This window comes from Mustela nigripes, chromosome 10 (assembly GCF_022355385.1).
Source record: "Mustela nigripes isolate SB6536 chromosome 10, MUSNIG.SB6536, whole genome shotgun sequence".
Classification (NCBI taxonomy): domain Eukaryota; kingdom Metazoa; phylum Chordata; class Mammalia; order Carnivora; family Mustelidae; genus Mustela; species Mustela nigripes.
This window is the reverse complement of record NC_081566.1, coordinates 15,093,747-15,116,874: the sequence shown is the minus strand read 5'-3', so window position 1 is coordinate 15,116,874 and position 23,128 is coordinate 15,093,747.

The window sequence follows — 23,128 nt, the reverse complement described above, 5'->3', positions numbered from 1 at the left end:
CAGACATTTCTGCAAAGACATCCAGATGGACAACAGACACATGAAAAGTGCTCCATATCACTCGGCATCAGGGAAATACAAATCAAAACCACAATGAGATATCACCTCACACCAGTCAGAATGGCTAAAATCAACAAGTCAGGAAATGACAGATGCTGGCGAGGATGCGGAGAAAGGGGAACCCTCCTACACTGTTGGTGGGAATGCAAGCTGGTGCAACCACTCTGGAAAAATGGATTTTTTAATCAGTGGTTCTGGGACAGCTCAGTTAGCGGTGCTGGCACAACTTAATGATATTGACGAGTCATTCAGAAAAGATACAATTAGATTTATATGTCACACCATATATAAAAATATTACACTCTAGGAGACGCCTGGGTACCTCAGTTGGCATCTGCCTTCAGCTCATGCCATGACCCCAAGCTCCTGGGGTCAAGTCCCACATCAGGCTCCTTGCTCACCTCCCACTGCTGCCAATCCCCCTGCTTGTGCTTTCTCTCTCTCTCTCTCTCTCTCTTTCTCTCTCTCTGGCAAATAAATAAATAAATAAATAAAATCGTTTTTAAAAATATTACACTCTAGTTAGTAAATCTGTTTCTTATAGGGATATGGGAGAGCAGTTCTTTAATTCTTTATGTGTATTCTAGGATTAAACAAATAAGTAAATATGTTCTATATAATGAGATCCAGCTTTCTCATTGTGGGAGAAAAAAATTACAAATAAGGAAAAGGGGAAGACTAAAAAGACCTTATAGTATTGGACTGGAATCAGTGATATTAGTTAAAATAGATAGATAGATAGATAGATAGATAGATAGATAGATTTAAATATATATATAAATATATATGTAGATGGAGGGATATACAAATAAAGTTGATATATGGATATATGGATGTACATGTGAGTTAGGATATATACTACCTACTGAGCGGAGGAGTGGTGCCATAGTAACAGTGAGCACACCCAGTACCCAGATTTGTATCTTCTAAGTCCCATTCTCCAAAAAGGAAGCCAAGCTCCTTGAAGAACCGGTGAATAGCAAGACTGGAACAGAGAAAGAGAAGCCTGGGACATCTTGCGATGTTAGAAAATAAGGAAGTGTGCAAAACAAAAGGAAGCCTGTCAAAGGGATACAAGAGCCGACTAGAAGGGACTCTCAATGGCCAAAGCTAGAACCACTTGGGCAAAATAATAGTAAGAATAAGAATAAGAATAAGAATAATGGATTATTAGCCATAGAACAAAATAAATATCCATGAGTCCTTGTGGATATACATACTCAAATAAATGAGCAAATATAGGATATGGAATATCTCCTCTTTACAGAAGAATTCCAATTAATAAATGTAAAAGTAAAAAAAAAATGTAAAAGTGAAAGTGGACTTAGAAAATCACCATTAATCTAGCACCAGAGTAATGTCTGTTGCAGACAAGATCCACTGAGGGGCACCTGAGTGACACAGTCAGTTAAAGGTCCAACTCTTGGTTTGGACTGAGACCCTGACCTGACCAGATCAGTGTTGTGGGATCAACTCCCCCTCAGGTTCTGTGCTCAACATGGAGCTTAAGACTCTCTCTCTTTCTCTCTCTCTCTCTGTCTCAATTAAACAAATCAAAAAAAAAAAAAAAAAAACCTAAAAAGATTTGAGGGATGCTCCATATCAGTGGGCAAAAGTCTGAGGAAAAAGTGGGTATTACTATACTCTCAAAGGATCTCCCGCATTATAATTACCAATTTTAAATGTAAAAATAATGACTTTACAGCAAAACTTAGCAGACAGCGCCTTAACCAAATGATGGACATTAACATCACCAGTAGTGGGACACATCTGTCCACTGATACACTGGTGTTGACAAGCCAGGATGAAAAGCTTGCTTTATGCTTACTTTAAGAATCACTTCCAAGGCAAACAAGACCTGATATTTCTGTGGAACCTCAGAGTACACACGTTGCTTTCAGATGCAGGAGTCTGTGAAGCCTCCCTGTAAGCCTGAAAGCCGGGCGGCTGTTTGGGTCATCTGTGGTTTTTAGTCAGAAATGTATAACCTCAGTCAAGTCATTAGAGAACATCAGACAAACCCAAGCTGAAAGATATTTTGCAAATTGACTGATACTCATCCAAAGTGTCAAGGTCATGGAAGACTTAGAAATAACATGGAGCTATCACAGAGCAGAGGAGACTAAAGAGACAGCATGACTAAGGGCAGGAGAGGTCCTGGTAAGATCCCAGGAGAGGGAAAGGACCTTGTGAGGAAGAGAGACCTGGTGAAATGTGAAATACAACTTTATGGCTGAGTGAATAGAACTGTACCCATGTTCATTTCTTAAGTTTGGCCATTGGTTTTGATGGCTGTACTATGGTTATAGAAGTTATTGACATCAGGAGAAGCTTGATAAAAGGTACATGTAAATTAGTGATGTTTTGCAACTTTTCTGTACACCTAAAATCTATAAGTTTTCAAAGAAAGACGTTGGGGAGGAAGATGCATCTCTTACCATCTTGCTGTAGGAGAAACAAAAGAGAAGATATGCTACAGATAAAGAGGTTCCAAAGAACAAAACAAAAGCAACTATAAAAGCAAGATAGAACTACATGGAAGACATAGTTGGACCCAAATGATTTGCTCAGAAAAACTCCCACCCCTAACCAGTGGCCCACTTGCACCCGAAACCTGTGTGAGAGGACCTCCCCCAAGGGAACAGAGAAATAACGGCCTCTGGAGATTGGAGCCCATGCAGTTAATGCCCACTCCCAAGAACAAGGTGAAGATTAGTGAGGAAATGTGTGCCGAAGAGCCCAATGTGGTGACTGACTACGAAAACTAGTTTCTAGAAGGGCGGGGATGGCTTAGTGTTTGTTCCCTGCCCTCACACGTCCACAGAAGACTCTTGTTCCACTCCCCAGGAAGAAGCAGTCAGAATAACATTTCCAGCCTCTCCTCATTTCCCCCTTTTCCTTAGGAGGAGGAATATCTTCTCTGAGTGTTGAAATCACAGAGCAACTAATGAGACCAGGCCATATAACAAGTGAGGGTCTCAAAATCATCTCAGAATCCATTTCTCAGAATCCATTTCTCACTCCAGATCCATCCATCTGCCTGCCTCAGATGTCTGTTAAGAGAACAACCTGCCTTCATCTTCCATGCACCAAGCAAAGAGTGACCTGTTTCAGCATGCCTGACCTCCCTCAGTCTTCTTTCTGCAGGTAAGTGGGTAAGTGAGGAGAGCATATGACCCAAGATCATTTCCCAAGGGTATTTTCAGTTCAGTCCTCACTAAAAAGCAGTGTTTTTAGAAATAAATTAATGAACTGTTGTCTGGTCCTTTATAACATATATATTTTGTATCTCTGGCCCTATCTCTCTGGATGTGCTCTTTGGACTTTGGAAGATAAGAGAAATGATAGAATCTAAGGATCAAACATGACCCTGAATTTAATATCATTCTATTCTCTTATTTTCATAGGAGAATTGAATTTAGCATAATTATGATATGTTATGTGATCTTTGTCCATAAAGGGTTCCTAAATTCTAACCATACCTGAATTGTCAACTGAAGCTCTCTTTCATGAAGAGAGCAATAAAATCCAAGAGCAGAGACTCTCATATTTTTTGAAAGGTCTTGCTAGAATGATTTAAATTCTAATCAACTCTGGCTGCCAGAGTAAGAGAAGGGAATTAGAAAGCATATTAAGAGAATCTTTTGGCATCTCTGATTTAGCGATTATCATCCCACAGACAGATCCTCCAGTAGGCTTCCTCCCCCTAAAGTCTGCAACTTATATCATATTTTAAATATTTATTGACCAGCTTGTATGCACCCAGCACTGGGAAAATGCTGTGAAGAATACAAAAGATGCATGAATTTCCTCAAGAATTAACAGTCTTACTGAGAAAATGACAGAAACACAAAATGCACACAAACCATCAAGAACCATCAAGAGAACTACAAAATCATGGGACATTGGGAGAAGAAGAGAAGTGAGTTGGGGGAAATCAGAGTGGGAGACAAACCACGAGGGACTGTGAACACTGAGAAACAAACTGAGGAGTTTGGAGGGGAGGGAAGTGGGGGGGCTTGGGTGAGCCTGATGGTGGGTATTAAGGAGGGCTCGTATTGCATACAAGGAGCACTGGGTGTGGTGCATAAACAATGAATCTTGGAACACTGAAAAATAAAATAAAATAATCAGTTGGAAAAAATTAAAAAATAAAAATCATGGAACAATATATAGTAGTAAGTGCTGTAGAAAGTCAAAGGAAGAAAAAAATCAGGATTGCCAAGAATATTTGAAGACTTCAGGAGAACATAAAAAATGAAATGGATTCTAAAGGATTTATATTTGTCAGGGCCAAGACAAGTTCAAGTCAAGAAATGATATGGTAGGCGAATCATGGCCTCCCAAAGATGTCCATGCACCAATCCTGGAACCTGTGAATGTGTTCCTTTATCTGGCAAAAAGGATGTCACAGATGTGATTAATATTATAGACTCTCAGAAGGGAAGATTATCCTAGATAATTCTGGTGGGCCCAATCTTATCACATGAGAATTACAAGTATAAGAGGAAGGCAGAAGGCTCTGTCAAGGAGATGGGAAGACAGAAGAAGCAGGAGAGATCTGGAGCTTGAGAAGGACTTGATGTACTCTTGCTGGCTCTGAAGATGGAGCCAAGGAAAGCAAGTGGCTTCTGGAAGCTGGGCCTTCGGCTGACAGCCAGCAGAAAAATAAATAAACAAAATAAAGAATCCGTAAACCTTCATTTGCAAGGAACTGAATTCTGCCAAAAACCTAAATGATCCTGAAGACAGACCCTCTCATGGAGCTCCAGAAAGGAATACAGCCCTGCCAACACCATTTTTTAGTCCAGTGACACCTTTATAAAACTTCCAACCTACATAACTATGAAATAATAAATTTGTGCTGCTTTAAGCCACTTAATTTGTGGTAATTTGTTACAGTATAAGTTGAAAACTAATACACATGGGCACAGTTCCCACAACTTATGTGGGAAACATCAGTCGAAACATTAATTTCTTATTTCTCATGCAGTAGTTGTCCATATGGCCCATCGGGAGCTCCGTGAAAGGTGGCTGCAGTCGTGCTGTCCCTGCTCAAAATGGCCACCATGGCCACAACCCACTTCTAAAAATTTCCTGAAATGTAGGTTTCTAGACTTTGAACCATGTAACCCTAATACCATGGGAAGAATTGAGTGAACCAGGAAAGGGCACCTGAATTCAGGCAATCAAAGTAGCTCACCAGAAGTTTATTGGGTGGCCAGGAACATATTTAGTCCATGATGTATGGACAACAGGATCAAATCCTCTACTCAGCACCCAAAGGGTCATCAGCCAGACAGTGGTTGGACAGAAGAGAGGAGACACACAGAGAAAAGTGGTAGAAAGAAGCTATTCAGAAACTAACAGAAAGCATGAATATAAGTCACAAACTAGCAGATACCCTGGTATTAAAAAAAAAAAAAAAAAAAAAAAAAGAAGAAGAAGAAGAAGGGAACACCTGTGCACCAAGAAGGAAGCAAAAACCTTTTGCTGTTGAGGAGGCATAAAAGGAGTAAGATCGTATGAACCATTGTGGTAAGCTTTCAGGCTGCAGGGGCCCTTCTGAGAAAGTTTCCCATTGTTTAGTCCCTATTCTTTGCCTTCTTATAACAAGCCTTTTTCTCCTTAGGTAACCCGACATATCTCTTATTTTGCAACCTGAAGGAGCTGAACTAGCAGGTTCACATGACTCCACTGACTTACTGACGGTGGTCTGCCCTGTTGAATGAAAACAAGGATATTTTTTAAAGAAGGAAGGGAGGAAGGGAGGGAAGGAAGAGAGAAAGAAAGAGAAAAAGAAAAATAAAAAGGAAAAAGGAAAAAGGGGCACCTGGGTGGCTCAGTTGGTTAAATGCCTGACTCTTGATTTCGGCTCAGGTCTTGATCGCAAGGTATCGAGATCGAGCCCACATTGGTCTCCACGCTGGGAGTTTCGTCTCCCTCTGCCCCTCCCCCTGGCTCGCTCTCCCTCCCTCCCTCTCTGACCCTCCCCCCGCCCCCCCCCCCCCCCCCCCCCGCCCCCCCCCCCCCCCCCCCCCCCCCCCCCAAAAAAAAAGATCACCAACACACTCTCCCTCTCAAAAAAAAAAAAAAAAAAAAAAAGGAAGAAAGAAAAGAAAAGAAGAGAAAACAGATAGATTATAAGGGCTCTCTTGACCTTTGACCCTTCTGGATATCATTTATTGTTATCCTTTAGGTTGTATTTGAGAAGTTGGCTACGATTCCCCAGAAATTACTCTCCAAATATGAAATCACATTCCAAACATCACAGAAATGAGTAGAGTCTGATTATGAGCAGGAAATCAAAAAGACCTTTAATCCTACACACACATAACATTTAGCAATAAACTATATGCATAATTATAACCTAGTGTTTTCCACTGTTTCATAGGAATTCATCCTTTCTCCCAAATTAAGCTATAAATTTTAAGAAGAGGAGCTCTGTACCTTATATTTCAATAATGTAGATAATTTATGCATTTAATAAGTATGTATCAGTTCACTACCTTTGAGGCTGTTGACAAAATAATGTTTCTGAGAAAAGCAATCAAAGACCCCATAGCAAAATCAAAGACCATCTTTGCTTTCATTCTACCACTTAATACTCTCTACTTTGCCCAGTCTTCATCAAAGAGTCCTCTTCCAGTTAGGACAGCTCTTATAGAATCATACCCCACCAAGAGTAGATGCCAGACTAATGACTTGGGACACATAACGTCTTTCTAATAACAAATGGGTGGGAAGTTATATGAACATGTATTCATGCTTTCATTAGCTCTTTTTTAGATATGAGTAACTATAACTACCATTTGTGGAACAGCTATTATGTATACACATTAGAATAAATCTTCACAAAAATCATTGTGAAAGGCAGGCACTGGTCCCCTCACTTTGGAGGTGGGGGACAGAGTGGAGAGGGCCTCTGCTTCAGTTGATGGGCTTCAGCTCTAGATGGCAGAGTGGATATTCTCAAGCCCATGGGTTCTGAAGCCCTCAGGCCTTCCACTTCCTCATGCCTGCATTACATCCCCTTGATTATTGATCTGAGGTGTGTAGGTAAGCAGCCCCTTTCTATGCCAGGAAGCAGAGTTAGGAGCTCTATTTTCATCTGCCTAATTTAATGGATAAACCTTCAGGGAAAGTCAATGGTCCAGACTCTAACTTCAGGAAGAAAACCCTTGCATTGGGACCTGGTGCCACCTGTTGGTTAATCCATGAAACTGGCGATTTTCACCCCGACACCCCCACACCAAACACTCATCAACCAGGAATTCTTTAAAAAGGAAGCCATACTTCTTTGTGGAGCATAACAAATAGCATGGAGGACATGGGGAGTTAGAGAGGAGAAGGGAGTTGGGGGAAATTGGAAGGGGAATGAGAGACTATGGACTCTGAAAAACAATCTGAGGGGTTTGAAGTGGCGGGGGGGTGGGGTGGGAGGTTGGGGTACCAGGTGGTGGGTATTAGAGAGGGCATGGATTGCATGGAGCACTGGGTGTGGTGCAAAAATAATGAATACTGTTATGCTAAAAATAAATAAAAAATAAATTTAAAAAAAAAAAAAAAAAAAAGGAAGCCATACCAAGAGTTTGTCTCTCAGGCTTGTGCTTTCCCATGTCCAGCCTCCAATCTGTGCCCACCCAGTTGGTGCCATGCAAAAATGATGGAATTTAAAAATCCATCCCAGTTTTCCCACTCAACACTGTGAACTTTGGGGAGGTGAGTTACTTTCCCTGAGTTTGAATTTCTCATCCATTAAAAGAAAAAAAAAAAAGTTTCCTTTCCTACCTCCCAAGTTCGTTGTAATATAATGCAAAGGGGATCACACTATAAATAGAGTGGCACTCTATAGGCCACTTCATTGGCAACTGTCACTACCTTTCCTTTCAAGTCTGCCTTCCATAAGAGAGCTAATGCTGTACAGTGGATCTGTTCCCCCGCTACTAGGTCACAACTCCCTGACTTTATCGCTGTCTGACTACATCGGAGTTATTTCTGGAACAATCTCTCTTTCTGAATGATGAATTCCTGAGGGAATGAGCAGAACTTAGCAAACTTTATGTATCTGCAGTGCATAATACAATGTCACACATATACTGGGAAGTCAAATATGTATTTAAATTTTAAGACTTAAATTTAGGAGCGCCTGGATGGTGCAGTCCGTTAAGCATCGGCCTTCAGCTCAGGTCATGATCCAGGGTCCTGGGATCATTGTGGGGCTCCCTGCTCAGCGGAGAGTCTGCTTCTCCCTCTCCCTCTGCCCCTCACCCCCCCAAATCCAGCACTCTTTGGATGGCTCGTTCTCTCACAAATAAATAAAATCTTTTTTAATCAACTGAGCCACTCAGGCACCCCCAAAATCTTTTTTTTTTAAAGACTTAAATTAAAATTTTTCTCCTCAATGAGTATGTGGTATTGAGTGAGAGTTATCTTTGAAATGCTTCACTAAGAGAAAAGGGACGACTTTTAATGTCAGATAATACTAGAAATAAGAGGGGCAAGGGACAAAATGTGAACTGCAAACGGACATAGTCATAAAGTCTTGTGTGAGAGGACTGAGGGCAGAAAAGCCAGTTGCTGAGAGGGAGTACTTTCCTTACATCTATAGAGATTTTTTTTTCTTTTCTGAAAAGCTTTCATGGAGCGGTCTGCAGGACAGAAATATTCAATGACTTCTCCAGAAGTTAGAGCATACAAATCAGGACAGGAACGTGTGTCTCTTGATTTCCTGCCCAGAGTTCTTTCCACTATATCATGATATCCCCTCACTGTCTGGCGAGAGCTCAGATTATCATGGTGCACTTGTACAACCATTGTCAAACTCCTACTCACACTTCAAAAACCAGCTCAAATGTCAATTCTTTGGGAAGTCTTTCATGGTGCCCTGAAGTAGAGTTCGTGGAATCATCACTTATAATCATATGATGTGCAGCAACCCATTTTCCATTTGCAGGGCTTTCTCCCCACCCCACCCCCCAAATCATTAGTATACTCTGCTGCCATTAGCATAATACTTAGCACATTTTAGATGAGCAATAATCGTGAATGGACCCTTCCTGCTGTTCAGGACTATAGATGCCATCTGAGAACTCACTGTTGATACATATAAGACAGGATGGTCTTTTTTACCTAATTATATCTAGGAAAGTATAAATAAGACAGAAGTAAATCTCACGATTTAAAAGATTAAGCAAGACTTTGAATAGCATTTAGAAATGGCCCATTTTGGGGACTCCTGGGTGGCTCAGTCAGGTAAGCCGTTGCCTTCAGCTCAGGTCATGATCCCAGGGTTCTGGGATCGAGTCCTGGACTGGGCTCCTTGCTCAGCGGGGAGCATGCTTCTCTCTCTACCTCTGTGCTCTCTCTCTTTCTCTCTCTCTGACAAATTAATAAATAAAAATCTTTAAAAGAAAAGAAAGAAAGAAATAGCCCATTTTTTAAATGTTAAATGTCAAATCAACAAGGGAAGGACCTTACCAGGAGTATTGGTCGTACAATGTTATCTAATAGGCATATGTGTGGAGTGAGGCCTTGGAGTCTTGGTTCCAAAACCAAATTTTTCTCTGAACTTCAATTCTCTAAGCCAAAATCTATCATCTTATGGAACGGATTTTACATGCCCCTTCCTTTGACATCCTGTGCTAACCAGAACTCTGACTTTTCCCATGTCTGGAGCTTTATGAAACATAGTAAGACTTGCACACACATTGCCAGTACAAGAATTGAGAAACTTATTTCCCACACACTGTGCTGAAAATTCTTTTGTCTATTAAATGGGGCTTAGTACTCAAATGGTCTCAGCGTGCTACACAAATTTCAGGGCTAAATAAAGATTTCTTTAATTCAACCCTGAAACCATGAGACGTAGCCCGAAGAAAACATTTCACTTCATCGTGTTATTTTGCTCACTTTTTCTCAGGGTTAACTACAGATAAGAAATAAAAATGGCATCATTCACTCTAAGAAAGAATCTCATGCATTTTTCATACATGTGTGACATTAATATACCTTGAGTACCCTGAGCCTATTATTGGGTTTTTTTTTTTCGGTTATATTTATGACAGTCTACCATCTGCAAGTGAGATTCCAACTAGAAGGAAATATTTATATACACCAGGGATTCATACATAATTTAATTCTGGAGCAGGAAAGAAGAAAGAATGTGTTCCAGCGTGTACTACAACATCCCTTACAAGGATATATATCTGGATAGGGGTTGAAGATCAAAGGATTTCCTTCCTGAGCAACACCAGACATTGAGAATAAGAACAAATCTAATTTGGATTTTTACCATTGACTATTCCCTAGAGAGTCAGCCCTTGCTTTATGTATCTCTGAATTAAGGGATAAAATTGAAATATTTCTTGGAATATTTACAGATAGAAGTTTTTTATACAGCACATGTACTTTTCAGCTCTCAGAAAGTCTAGTAACAGAACAGACTGGTATATGTCATCTACATAATAATATACTCAACCATATTCTAACAATAATCTCTGACTTTCTAAGAGTTAGTATTAGGTCCACTAATTGCAACACTATATAATGTGTTTGCACTCTTCGCACCTCGCATTAATTGCTTGATTGGCAATTGACGCTATCTCAGAATTGTATAGTCTTTTTAGAATTTTTGGTTTTGCAATTCATAGTACTTGTTTACAGTAGGAGGATTATAAATTAAAATTTTAGACTATATCATAAAGTATACTGTAGCAATTTAATAATGAAAATGCCAGAATAAAACGCCAACACATGTTAATTCATGTTAAGTGAAGAAAATTAGACCAATTTTTCTATTAACTTAGACTAAAACTATTAAACTTATGTATTTTTACATGAGTAGAGACATTGGATGATTGCTAATGCTGTTCACAAATATTCCAATTTCCTCCTCCTTCTGCATACATTGTAGGCTGTCTTCATTTCCAGGGACTGTTGTAATAAAGTACCACAAACTGTAATGTATCATCTCACAATTTTATTGTGAAGAAATGTATCGTCTCACAATTTTAAATGCCAGAAGTTCCTTCTGAGGGCTGTGAGGATCGGTTTCGTGCCTCTCTCCTAGCTTCTGGTAACCGTGGGCATTTCTTGGCTTGTAGTTGATGTTCTCTCTGTGTTTTCCCATTGTCTTGCCTCTATGCATGTTTGTCTCCATCCAAATGTCTCCTTGTTATCAAGACACTAGTCATATGAGGTTAGAGGCCACTCTACTGACCTCATTTTTACTTGATGACCTTTGTGAAGACCCTATTTCCAAATAAGGCCACATTCACAGGTCCTGGCAGTTAGTACTTCAACCTCTTGGGGGAGGGGTACAGTTCACCCCACAACAATAGGACTGCACTTTGAAGTTAAGTCTGATCTCATGACTTATCGTGACCAGTGAAACAGGGACAGAACTGATGAGAGTCATGGCGGCACGTGATAGGGCACAGCACCTTTCTCCTGCCTCAGCAAACCATCAGAGGATGCACTCAGAAGCGTTCTGTTGATCCGAGGCCCTGAATCATTCTGACGATCCAATTCTCTTGTGGACATCATGAGCAAGAAATAGATTCTCTGATACGTCATTATGTCACGTGTTAGGTATTACATCATTGATATTTTATTTTATTTTTTTTTTTTAAGTTTTTTTTTTTTTTTTTTAAAGATTTTATTTATTTATTTGACAGACAAAGATCACAAGCAGGCAGAGAGGCAGGCAGAGAGAGAGGAGGAAGCAGGCTCCCCGCTGAGCAGAGAGCCCGACGTGGGACTCGATCCCAGGACCCTGAGATCATGACCTGAGCCGAAGGCAGCGGCTTAACCCACTGAGCCACCCAGGCGCCCCCATCATTGATATTTTAGAGTTGTTTTTACTGCACCGTAACTGAGCCTACACAGACAGATACAAAAGTTGGCCCCTTAAAGTGCTACCAAAATAGAAAAGCCGAAATGGTGTGGTATGGGCTTGGTGGCTCATCGGGAGGCCGCAGGAAAACTGTAGGCTGAGGTTGGAAAGTGGCGAGCCCAATTACATTGTGGCAACACACGGGAAAAACACTGTCACCAGTGCAAACTTGGGAACGAGATCACACACCCCCTGAGCCTGTACAGAAGAGAGAAGGAGAAGCCGTGAGAAGGTGTACTGTTAATCCTTTGTGCTTGCACTAGTATTGCATTTGGCAAGGCTTGGGAAGGGGAGATGAGCTCAGAAACGAATCGGCCCCTCTTGAAAGCAGGCAAGGAAGGTAATAGAGCCCATGAATTCAGAGACTTGCGAGGAGAGAAGAGGCAACAGCTTGAAGCAAGAATTAAGTCAAAAATATCCTACCCCTATCTAAAATCTTAATGGATTAGAGTACCTGGGAGTAATGAACAGCTCAGGGTGTGGTGTGCACTGACATCTTTCAAGGGGACAAGAGGGCTAAAAACAAGAGAGAGAGAGAGAGAAATGAAAGGAAGGCAGAACCCACTGCTGACCCTCTCTGGGCATGCACCACTAAAAGAAATAAAGTTTTGCAAATTAATAATTTAGTCAAGAGAAAGAAACATCGGGATCAGAAAGTAAAACATATCTAAATGTTATATATGCACAGAAGTATATATAATACACCCACGTGTAAAAGTCTAGAAGTCTAGAAAGGAACTGTGGTGTGGTTATTGGTATCTGAAATTGATTGGAATCAAACATGGAAACTTGAGCTGCCTGTGAAGCCCAAAGCCCGTCCCTTCCTGGTTCAGACATGAAGGAAGCACAAGAAAGAATAAAAATATTTGCTCTGGCGGGGAGTTAAAATTAGAGTTGAAATTAGAATTTTCTTTCCTTCCACAGTATTTTATAGTTGTTTTAATAATGTCCTTACAAAATCAAAGAAATGATATATAAAAACTTAAACTCCGGTGGCTACTTTGTTCTTTCTTAAGTAAATAGCATTCTCCTGAGTACTATGAGCCCAAGGTCAGGGATGTGAGAAGCGACTTGGCATCATGAGAATCTCAACAGGAATCAAAGGGACTTGGCTGTGCTGCAGATTTCCACAGATCCCCAGGCAAGGGAGTACAAATTATATTCAGGCAAAAGAAACCCTATTCGGTAAAATGTGAATAGGATGTGTTCATGATCTGAATTTTTTAATTGTTATACTGGCTACTGAACAGGGATATGTCAGAGCTATTGTAGTCTGTTATAGTTCAGTTGATTATTTTTGTATAAAAAAGCACTGTAGTATATGATATATAAGGACTTCTGTTTACATTTTTAAACATGTTCATTAAATTCTTTTTTTATTCAGATTTGCAGTTAAAGGGCTTGTAAGCCCAAGTGAGTATTAAAAAACCAAGTTCTTGTTTAAGCTTAATATGTTATTATCTCTGATAAACAGAGAAGAGCAGATGCTTCAATGCAAGAGGAAAAAAAAAGAAAGAAAGAAAGAAAGAGAAAACCGAGGATACAGAGAGCAAAAGGGTATCTTTGATCAAAGGACTCTCAGATTCAAGGCTAGATTTCAGTGGAATTATTTGGGTCTTGATTTTGATTCAGAAAATAAGAGACCAATTCTAAACTAGCCAGATCTAATCCCTCTGATCCAGGGAAATCTTCCTTCATCTGGAAAAGAGATTTCATGATAATGAATCCCTTGGGAAATCAGATTTCAACAATTTGGCAACATTTTCTGAATGGTTGTTATTTTATGTTTCTGTAGTTTCCAGAATTGATCTACAAACTCAAACTGGACATTGGATATCCACATGTGAAAGAAATTTTATAAAAGGTCTTCCTTGCCTCAGAGTTACCTATAATAACGAAGCTAATTCTCATGTTCCACACAACATTTATGTGGGGACAGGCAGACACACACACTCACACTCACATGCACACACACACACACTCCTTGTCACCAGTCCTACAACTACAGTTGGATCCAAACATGCTCCAAGGGGCCAACAAAAAAAGTCAAACTCAGGGATAAAGAATTATACACCAAAAACAATTCAGAACTTTGCTTGTTTGTGTTGGCAAAACTCTAAGGAGTATGTGCAAGAATGTGTTTGAATTTCAACCCAGGAAGAAAGGAATGTAGTTTTATATCAGAGCTGAATGTATCAACACGAACACACCAAGCAGAAATTCTAGATTTAATGCCCTTGCTCGATAGCTGGGAGTGGTTCTTGTAGTGTGTTCAGCTGCCTTGCAGAAATCTTGACTCAGTGTTGGACCACACTAAGCAAAGCTGAAATGCCAGAAATTCTTCAGTGTAGTGTAATGAATGGACTCTGAAGACTCGGGAAGATAGGAACGTTGAAGGGCATTGATCATATGACTGATGCCCACTTGGTCTTGGACTGTGAGTCCCAGAGAGACCTGCAGGCACTGCCTTCACTAAGTCCTTTAGGGACAACAGCAGTATCTATGAAAAGCTCTTTAGTCACTGATCTGCATAAACTAGGGATTCCATTGCCAGACACTACACTGACATGGCTTTTCAGATTTGAAGTGGATTTGAAGGATCCTGGAGCAGCAAAAGCCTTACACTCCAGCAACAAAGTAGGGTGTGTTTTTTAATACGTATCAAAGCAAGCAAGCAAAATGGTCCAGTTCTTTGGCAGTGACCAGGGTTCCTAGGGACAGAATATATAAGTGACTCACTGAGGTCCTATTTGATTTTTTTTAATATTTTATTTATTTATTTGACAGAGAGAGAGAGTACAAATGGGGTGTGGGGGGCAGCAGGCAGATAGAGAGAGAGAAGCAGATTCCCCCCTAAGCAGGAAGCCTGATGCGGGGCTTGATCTCAGGACCCTGGGATCATCACCTGAGCCCAAGGCAAACACTTAACCAACTGAGCCGTGCAGGCACCGCCCTATTTGATTTTTTAAATAAAAATTCTCCATCTTTACTAAACAGAGGTCTAATGTGAGAATCAAACAATAAATGGAGTTCAGACATAGTAACCTCAGTGAATTCCCCAACACATTTTGAGGCTATTTCCCCAGTTTCAGAGCCAATAGTTGAAATGGATAGCTTCAGAAACTAGAAGGTTCTTCATGTGAACTCACTAGCCTAGGGCAATAAGGGATAAGAGGGAAAAGCAACAACTAACGAGAAGTCTGTTTCTCCTCCTCACCAAAGAGTAAATCCAAAATTGAAAAAACCAAGAGCTAACCACTCCCCTGGTAGAAATTGCAGGGAATGTTGTCATCAAAGATTTAATAGATGCAGGGCTGGTGACCCTCTAATCCCCCATTTAAGTTTTTCAGTTTGACCATTGCAGAAGACAGATAGGTCTTAGAAACAGAACTGGATTCTGAGAACCTGAGTCCTGTGACAAACATGACCTGTTTTGGAAGTTGTCTACTTTCAGGAGCAAAACACTACAAGTTTGGCACCTGGACTGTAGCTCTTAATCCGGCAAGTGTTTCTATTATATCTCAATATAAAGACAATGCATTATATGTGTGTGTGTGTGTGTATACATATACATATACATATACATATACATATACATATACATATACATATACACACACACACATACATACACATAATATATAATATTAATATATGTGTGTGTATACATATACATATACACACACACATACATACACATAATATATAATATTAATATATATAATATAAAGACAATAAAATCAATTTCTGTCACTTGGCAAGAAAGCAGTGTGCCTTAACATTCTTGCCCCAGGGTTCAATCAACTCTCAGCCCAGTGCCATTGTTAAGCCTACAGAAGTTTGACCACCTAACCATCACACTAGCTCACTATTTGCTGATAATCTCATGCCAGTGGGACATAATCTCATGCCAGAAAGCAGGAGCTAACAGGTACTCTTAGAAAGAGACATATGTGTTAGAGATCAGGGGATAGATCCTATAGGAATAAAGAAGCCTAACAATTCAGTGAAGAAGACGATTCAGGGTTCAGTGGTTCAGGTATGTGGGATATCCCTTCTAAAGAAAAAGACAAAGTCATCACCCCACCAGTAAGAAAAGAGGCACAATATATCATGGGTCTCCTCAAATGTGCAAGGCAAAAGAAGTCACATTTTGGGGAGATGTGCTGATACATTTACCAAGTGGATTGCTAGCCATTGGCCTTGAGTGAGACCAACAGCAAGAATAATGCTCTGTGGTTGAGGAGACAGTAGAGCTAGGAATCTTTCCATCAACATTATGACCCAACCACGTGGTGGGGCTCAAAAGATCTCAGATAGATTGGGATGTATGAAAATTGTCACAAACTCCTCTAAGGAGAATCAGAGAGGAGGCCCCTTAGGTTCTCAAGGAAGGCCTTCTTTCGAAGCTCATGGCTTGCTATCTGACACACGAAGCTGCTGGAGTGAGTTACCTGTCCCCCCCCAGCCCCCGGCTGCCAGCTCTGGCTGCTCTTTTCAACCCTCATGGTAAGAGGATCCCAGACAGGGGATTCCTTCTGAGCAACAATCCCAATTTACTATGAAAGGATGAAGGCAAGATGCCGGTGCCCGTGAGAGTCACTGGAATTATCACATTCCATGACATCCGCATGGAGCAGACATACTCTCTACTGGAGACCTAGTTACAGCGCCCGAAAGGACTCAACATTTGCAAAGTGGGAGGGCTGTCCTGTAAGACGCGGTACATGTCCTGAAATAGAAGCCAATTTGCAGCACTTAACAATGGTTCCACTGAATCGGAAGCTGACAGCAGCGGGCATCTCCTGACCATGAGTTAAAAGGGGCGAAATAACATCATGGTCCTAGTGATTCCTTCTGAGCAGCAGAAGGAATGGACTGACAGCTACTTCTGGGGGGACAGGAAGAGCATGGCTAGAGGCCCAGTCATCATATTTGGACATCCCCTTGTAGAAGCCTGTCTGGGGGGGAAAGTTAAGTAGTTAATCAACTCTGTGCCATGCACAATAAGAGGCATTTAGAACAGAGAAATTAAAAAGCAGACAAGATTAGGACCACCCTGACTTCCAAACACCCAGGGGAAGGAATCATCAAGAGGGTGGTGGAGGACACAGATGATAAATTCCGAAAACAGCCTCTCGACCAGCTGCATAAACGTTTCTCTCTCTTTTTCTCCCCCTTTGTCCCGTTATGGTATGTGAGTTTTATTGGTGATTGTCAACTTGAAAAAAATCCGTTCAGAGATGGCAGAATATCAAATGGAATGAAGACCCATGTAGAGGAAAAATGAGCATTTTTCAGAGGTATTGAACCAGATATAAAATATGACAAGGCTTTGGGTATTTCCCACTGAAAAGAGAGTTGTTCAAGCAATATTACTTGTTTTTCTTTTTCGGTGGAAGTGTAGATAAAGGGTGTGTTTCTTAAGCACACAGGGAGGCAAGAACCAATGAACACTGACCTTTTCTCTTTTTTGGCCTCCCAGCAGCCAAACCCTCTTCTTCACTGTGTGTGGGATTGGGAAGCCACAGGACTTTAGCTCCCATTCCAGAAGCGACCACACAGAAGTCCCTCTCTCTCAGCCCATGGCACGTGGGGGAAAAAAACTCAGCCAATCAGAGTCCGCCATCTGGGCCTGTGAAAATTAAAGAAACAATATAAACATGTAGAAACACTTCAGTAAGTCAACAGAACAGCAGAATCAAGGAACCAATGGTGTATCCGCCAACTAGAGCTAGAGCAGGTACCTGTCTAATCAGGATAGTCAGCTAAGTTCTTCTTGACAATGGCTCCCTTCTCTCCTCTGGATTCTGTTTTCTTTGCTTGTTTCTCTGGCCATCCTATGGGTCTTTCCGATACCTTGCCTTTGGGCTGAGGTTGGCCAGAGATGTACCTCTTGCTCAAAACCAGCATCTGGAATGGATGCACACTGCCACCCCCCTTCCTCACCTCCTTCTGGTCAGTCTATGAGATTATGGCTGTAGTCTCCATTCTTACTTCCCACCCCAAGCCTGTTTCTATTAGAAGCAATCCAACACATTCAAACCAAAATATACTGATGAAATCTAGACTCCGGTCATGTCAGTTCACAGCTCAAAACCTTAGTAACCATCTCCTGTCACTCCTCGCTTCTGCTACCACTTCCACCATTCACCTAGTGAAGGAAGTGATAGCCTCTCATCATGGGTGAATTTTCTGGCATTACACTCACTACCTCTCTGTCGCTATAGAACTTTATGACTTTCTGTTCTCCAAACCCAAGTCATGTTTTTAAGGTACTGTACCTCGACTCATCCTGTTCTCTCCACCTGTAACTGTACATGTTCACCTGTCAAAATTCTATCCATCTAAGGTGCATCTCAAGTGCTGCCTCCTACGTGATGTCTTTCAAACCACACACACACACACACACACACACACACACACACACGTAATCTCTCCTCTTTTTGAATTTTCCAGAGTACTTTCTGGTTCTTCTCTTGTATCAATCACAGCATTCTGTGCTCTAGTTATTTGGGAATTTTTCTTGTCATGTTATCATAGAAGTAGTTTAATGGTTTTTCTTTGTGGATCCCAAAGCATCCGGGAATTACCCCCAAAATACGACTGAATTAGATTGTTCAAAGAATTTTCCGCATAAAAGCGTCAACCTCTAACCCATGAGGTGATACCTGTTCTGTGTGAAGAAGAGAAGTTAAATCACCTGTGCCCTATCGGGAAATGTGATTACTCAAAAACAACTCCAACCACCTTTTAGTGTGGCTTCTTGTACAAAAGAGGCTGGAAAACCTCTCTTGGATAATACAACTAGCGCTTGCAGACAAAAACTCAACCAGAATTTTTGGGCTTTCCAGGTTCTATTTAGGGCTCCTCACACAGCTTGGACACCGAGAAAGCAAATACCAACTATGCCACAGTCGGAGGTACAAGCAGTGGATGCGGTGCCTTGCCCGGGCCACCAGCCTGAGCCATTTTTGCCTCCTACACCCAGATCCTATGTCTGCACAGTAGTGTGAGACCCTGAATGCAGCAAGTGTCACATGTCTCTTGAATGTTCCTGTTCTACGTTCCATTTCAATTCTGTGACTTCTACCTTAGGCTGATACATTATGTTTCTAATGTTTCACTTTGCATTTCCTAGAAAAGACACAGGAGCCAGTTATTAAAAGGAATCATTATTTGTTTTCCTGGAACCTGAAATGAAATTTTTGATTAAATTTCTTTGACTTATTTATAACATGTCATGCTAAAGTATCGTCCCTAGACAGTAGGACTTTAATGAATGTTAAATAGTGGGCTTCCTAAGAGACTTTAAACATCCAAAACAATTAAATTTTTTATAAATTAAATTATTTCTACGCAACACGTAGAAACTCCCATCATTTTAAACATTAATTGGTTTCTTTGCTTGGCAATAAGCAACAGTTCTTTTGTTCTTTTTCTTCGCTGGTTTTTATTAAGAGTGTTCTGTAGTTTTTATTATACTATCTTCCCTTGCATTTTCATATTTCATAGTAAATACAATAGGATAGAAAATAATCACGCCATCAGATTTACTTACATAAAACCATAGTGATACATTCATGACTTACTAGAAAAGCTGCTTGTTGCCATCCTTCAGAACCAAAGGACATTAATATTGCATTTTAGACACACAGTGTGCTGGGGATCACAGATCACAGATGTGATGTCAGTAAAAAGTTTTTGGAAAGTTGTTCATGTGGGCTTCTCTGTGGCCTTGTTCTGACAAATAAGTCAGGCAGGCATGGCTTGTGTCTGTCTTTCTCAAAAAAGTCTACAGTTCCTTAATGGCTCTCTTGGGCTTGCTGAGTAAGTCTTAATTTATAGTGTTTTCCAGTGAAGAAACGCAAAGTTCTTTCCTCTCAAAAATGATTACTGGGAGGATATATTGTTACAATATTTTTACAGGACAGCTTGACAACTTATCAAGTCTTAATGTATACATAAAAGGCTTTTAAAAATTCTGCACACCATTTTACCCAGAACTGTCACTTCTAGAAATTTATCCCGAAATACGGCGGCAGATAGGTGCATACTGTTGGATGCCACATTGTTTACAATATTAAAAAATTACAAAGAACCAAAATGTCTAGCAACAGATCATTGACTAAGAAAAATAGGGTCATTTTTATTATGTGATGGTTACTGAACATCTTTTTAAAATATAGTATTATAGAAAAATATTTGTTAGTATACAAAAAAATCACAATATACAGTATTGTTGAGTAAAACAAAAAAAATCAAGTCATTCAAACATTATTTGGTGTAAATAGATATCAAGAAGAGTGTTGGGGGTGCACCTGGGTAGCTCAGTTGGATAAGTGACCGACTTTTGATTTTGGCTCCAGTCATGATCTCAGGGTCCTGGGATCGAGCCCAGTATCGGGCTCCACACTCCGCATTCAACATGGAGTCTGCTTGTCTCTCTCCCTCTGCTCCTCCTCTCACTCCTCTCTCTCTCTCTCTCTCTCTTAAATAAATTTTTAAAAAATCTTTAAAAAAAAAAAAAAGGAAGAAGAAGAAGAGGAGGAGTAGGTTAACTACAAAGCCACAATACTTCTGCTCCAGGCCTCTGCTTTGCACAAACTCTTCCAAAATCAGGCCCATCCTCTTTCAAGAAGAAAAGAGCCGCTTTAGCCATTTCCCTAGGCTAGAGGTCACCCTCTCTACCCTGGGGGTCATCTAGAGATTCAGGAGCCTGCAGGCCACCACACCTACCTCCATATCCACCAGGTCCACCAAGAACACATCTTGAAGAATATTCTACAACACTCAGGTCTTCTTTTTGCCCCTAAGGAGAAAGATCTGTGTGAGTCACTGCCTAGTTCTCAGATCAGAGGGCCACCTTGGCCTTGATCTCATGGACATCTCCACCCTCTCCAAACTAGACAGACTTCGTGGGAACAAGACTGTCCCCCATCAGAAACACTCATCCCTCCCTCCCATCTGCAACAGAGAAGTTTCAGATAAAGCAGTACCAGTAAGGAGTATAAAGGTAGATTCCTCTAAATTATCAGTGATAAGTGTATTTTGATCAACTAGGTGAGAAGGAAGATAAATGATCTGTTTTGCTTATCTATAGAAAATGGCATTTAAAAAATCATTGTCTTACAAAGAAGCAGTCAGTATTCAACCCAAAATATAAGGAGGAGTGTCAAACAGTAAAACATTAAAAACAGTAATTTCTTTTTTTCTGACATTTGTGGTAGTTTTCTACATGACAAAACTTGTAATTTCTGTGATTTCTTTCATTTTCTGTATAACTATTCCTTTTTTAATTTGACTTTTTATTTATAATTTTGTATTCTTTTTCTTAAAGAGGAAAATGTAAATGTAAAAACTTGGGCCTTACAAAAGTTCTAGCCTTCTTTGATCTAGGAAAAGCACTGTAAGTATCAGAATCCACCAGGGTATTAATGATGAGGAAACCAGTGGAATTATGGGGGATTCTTGTTTTGGCTTGTTCTGCTTTCCCAAATTTTCCAAGTTTTCTACACCAAGCATGTATTGCATCACAATTTAAAAAAAAAAAAAAAACTTTCAGTAAAAAACATTTAAAGAACTGCGAAGTTTTTTTAATATATCAACAACAATTAATCTTATATCTTAACTGACCCATGAGGCTGAATTTAAAACATTATTTTAAAACAAAAGAAAAACAAACCTCCACTACCTATACTCTCTCAATCTGGACACAAAAATAATGCCTACATATAGCAAGCTCTCAGAGCTTGAGTAAAAAATATTGGAAATGAAACTCTTGAAAACCATAGTCTTTTACATGTAACTGAGAGAAATGTCTTGCTAAATGACTTACTAAGTTGTATGAAATTGTAAACTTATTAAATTCCTTAAGTTAGCCTACGAATTAACCTGCCCACAGATTAATTGAGAGCTATCAGGGAAAATACCAAATGGCAACTAATGCCCAAGAAATTATTACCCACCTCTCACTAGCCTTCCTTTAAGTGTGAAGGAATACAAAATAATTAAACTGATACATAGAGCTTGTTCTCTGGAGGCTTATAATTGAAGAAGCAAGATATATGCAATGAAATAAGTCACAAATAAAACTTATATCCACTATTACTTGTGTAAAATTACATGGTAGAGATACCTAGAGAATAGGATGGCATGTATTAAGATTCTGATTGGGTAGTACAGACAAACTTGGAAGGATTTGAAAAAGAAATTTTTCTAGGTATGTGGATATCCTGAACAAGGCCTCACAGGATGTAGGCAAAATAGGACTGGGGGAGGTCTTCTAGACTCTGTGTGTGTGTGAGCGCACACGCATTTGTTTGTGTTTTTAAGATTCTAAGTTGGCTGAGCACAGCAGGGCTAAGAAACAAACAGGAGACACCAGCATGATGGTAGCAAATAGTATTTGTTGACGAGCAAAGATTCATACTTTTTTCTGATTGCTATGAAGTGATAGTTAGGAAAAAAACCACCTCCACCATAGAATTTAAAACTAAGAAAGTCATCGACATAAACATATTTTAATTGAGGAGATGCACTTAATTAGAAAAAATTAAAATGCAGATCATAATTATTCACCTAAGTCCAGCTTAGTTAACCAAGATTTATTTGTATAACTAACTCTTTCTCTGGAATTCAAGCCTGAAAACATGGACGTATGTTTAAAAAGATATATATTTTCTTTAGGCATCAGCAAATGTCAACAACTGAACAAGAAAAATTGATGTGTCTTTGTGCAGATAAAGAAATTAACTTTATAATAACCCATTTAATAGTCACTGTCTGTATTCTTGCCTGGCATAATTTTCTTCAATAGTAAAAGGGAACTATTTTTCACATGCCCACCTAGGACTCCACGAAATATGCTTTAAAAAATGATGCTAGTTCATTAATTTCCTGGTACAGAGAGAACATTTGCTCTCCTGGTTGAGAGCTTTAGGATATGATATGATAGTGCTACAGAATTTCAGCAAAGAAGTAATTTCTGGTTCAGAAACCAGAAATTCAAAAAAATATTTTGTATCTGCCTTCTGGTTCATATATGTAGATGCAGACTTTGACCCTCTTAACTGTTGTTCATATAAAATATTTGAGTCTTTCATAGGAAATATAAAGACCACCTGAATGGAGTATAAGATATAAGAAAATGAAAACATATACTGAGGATAC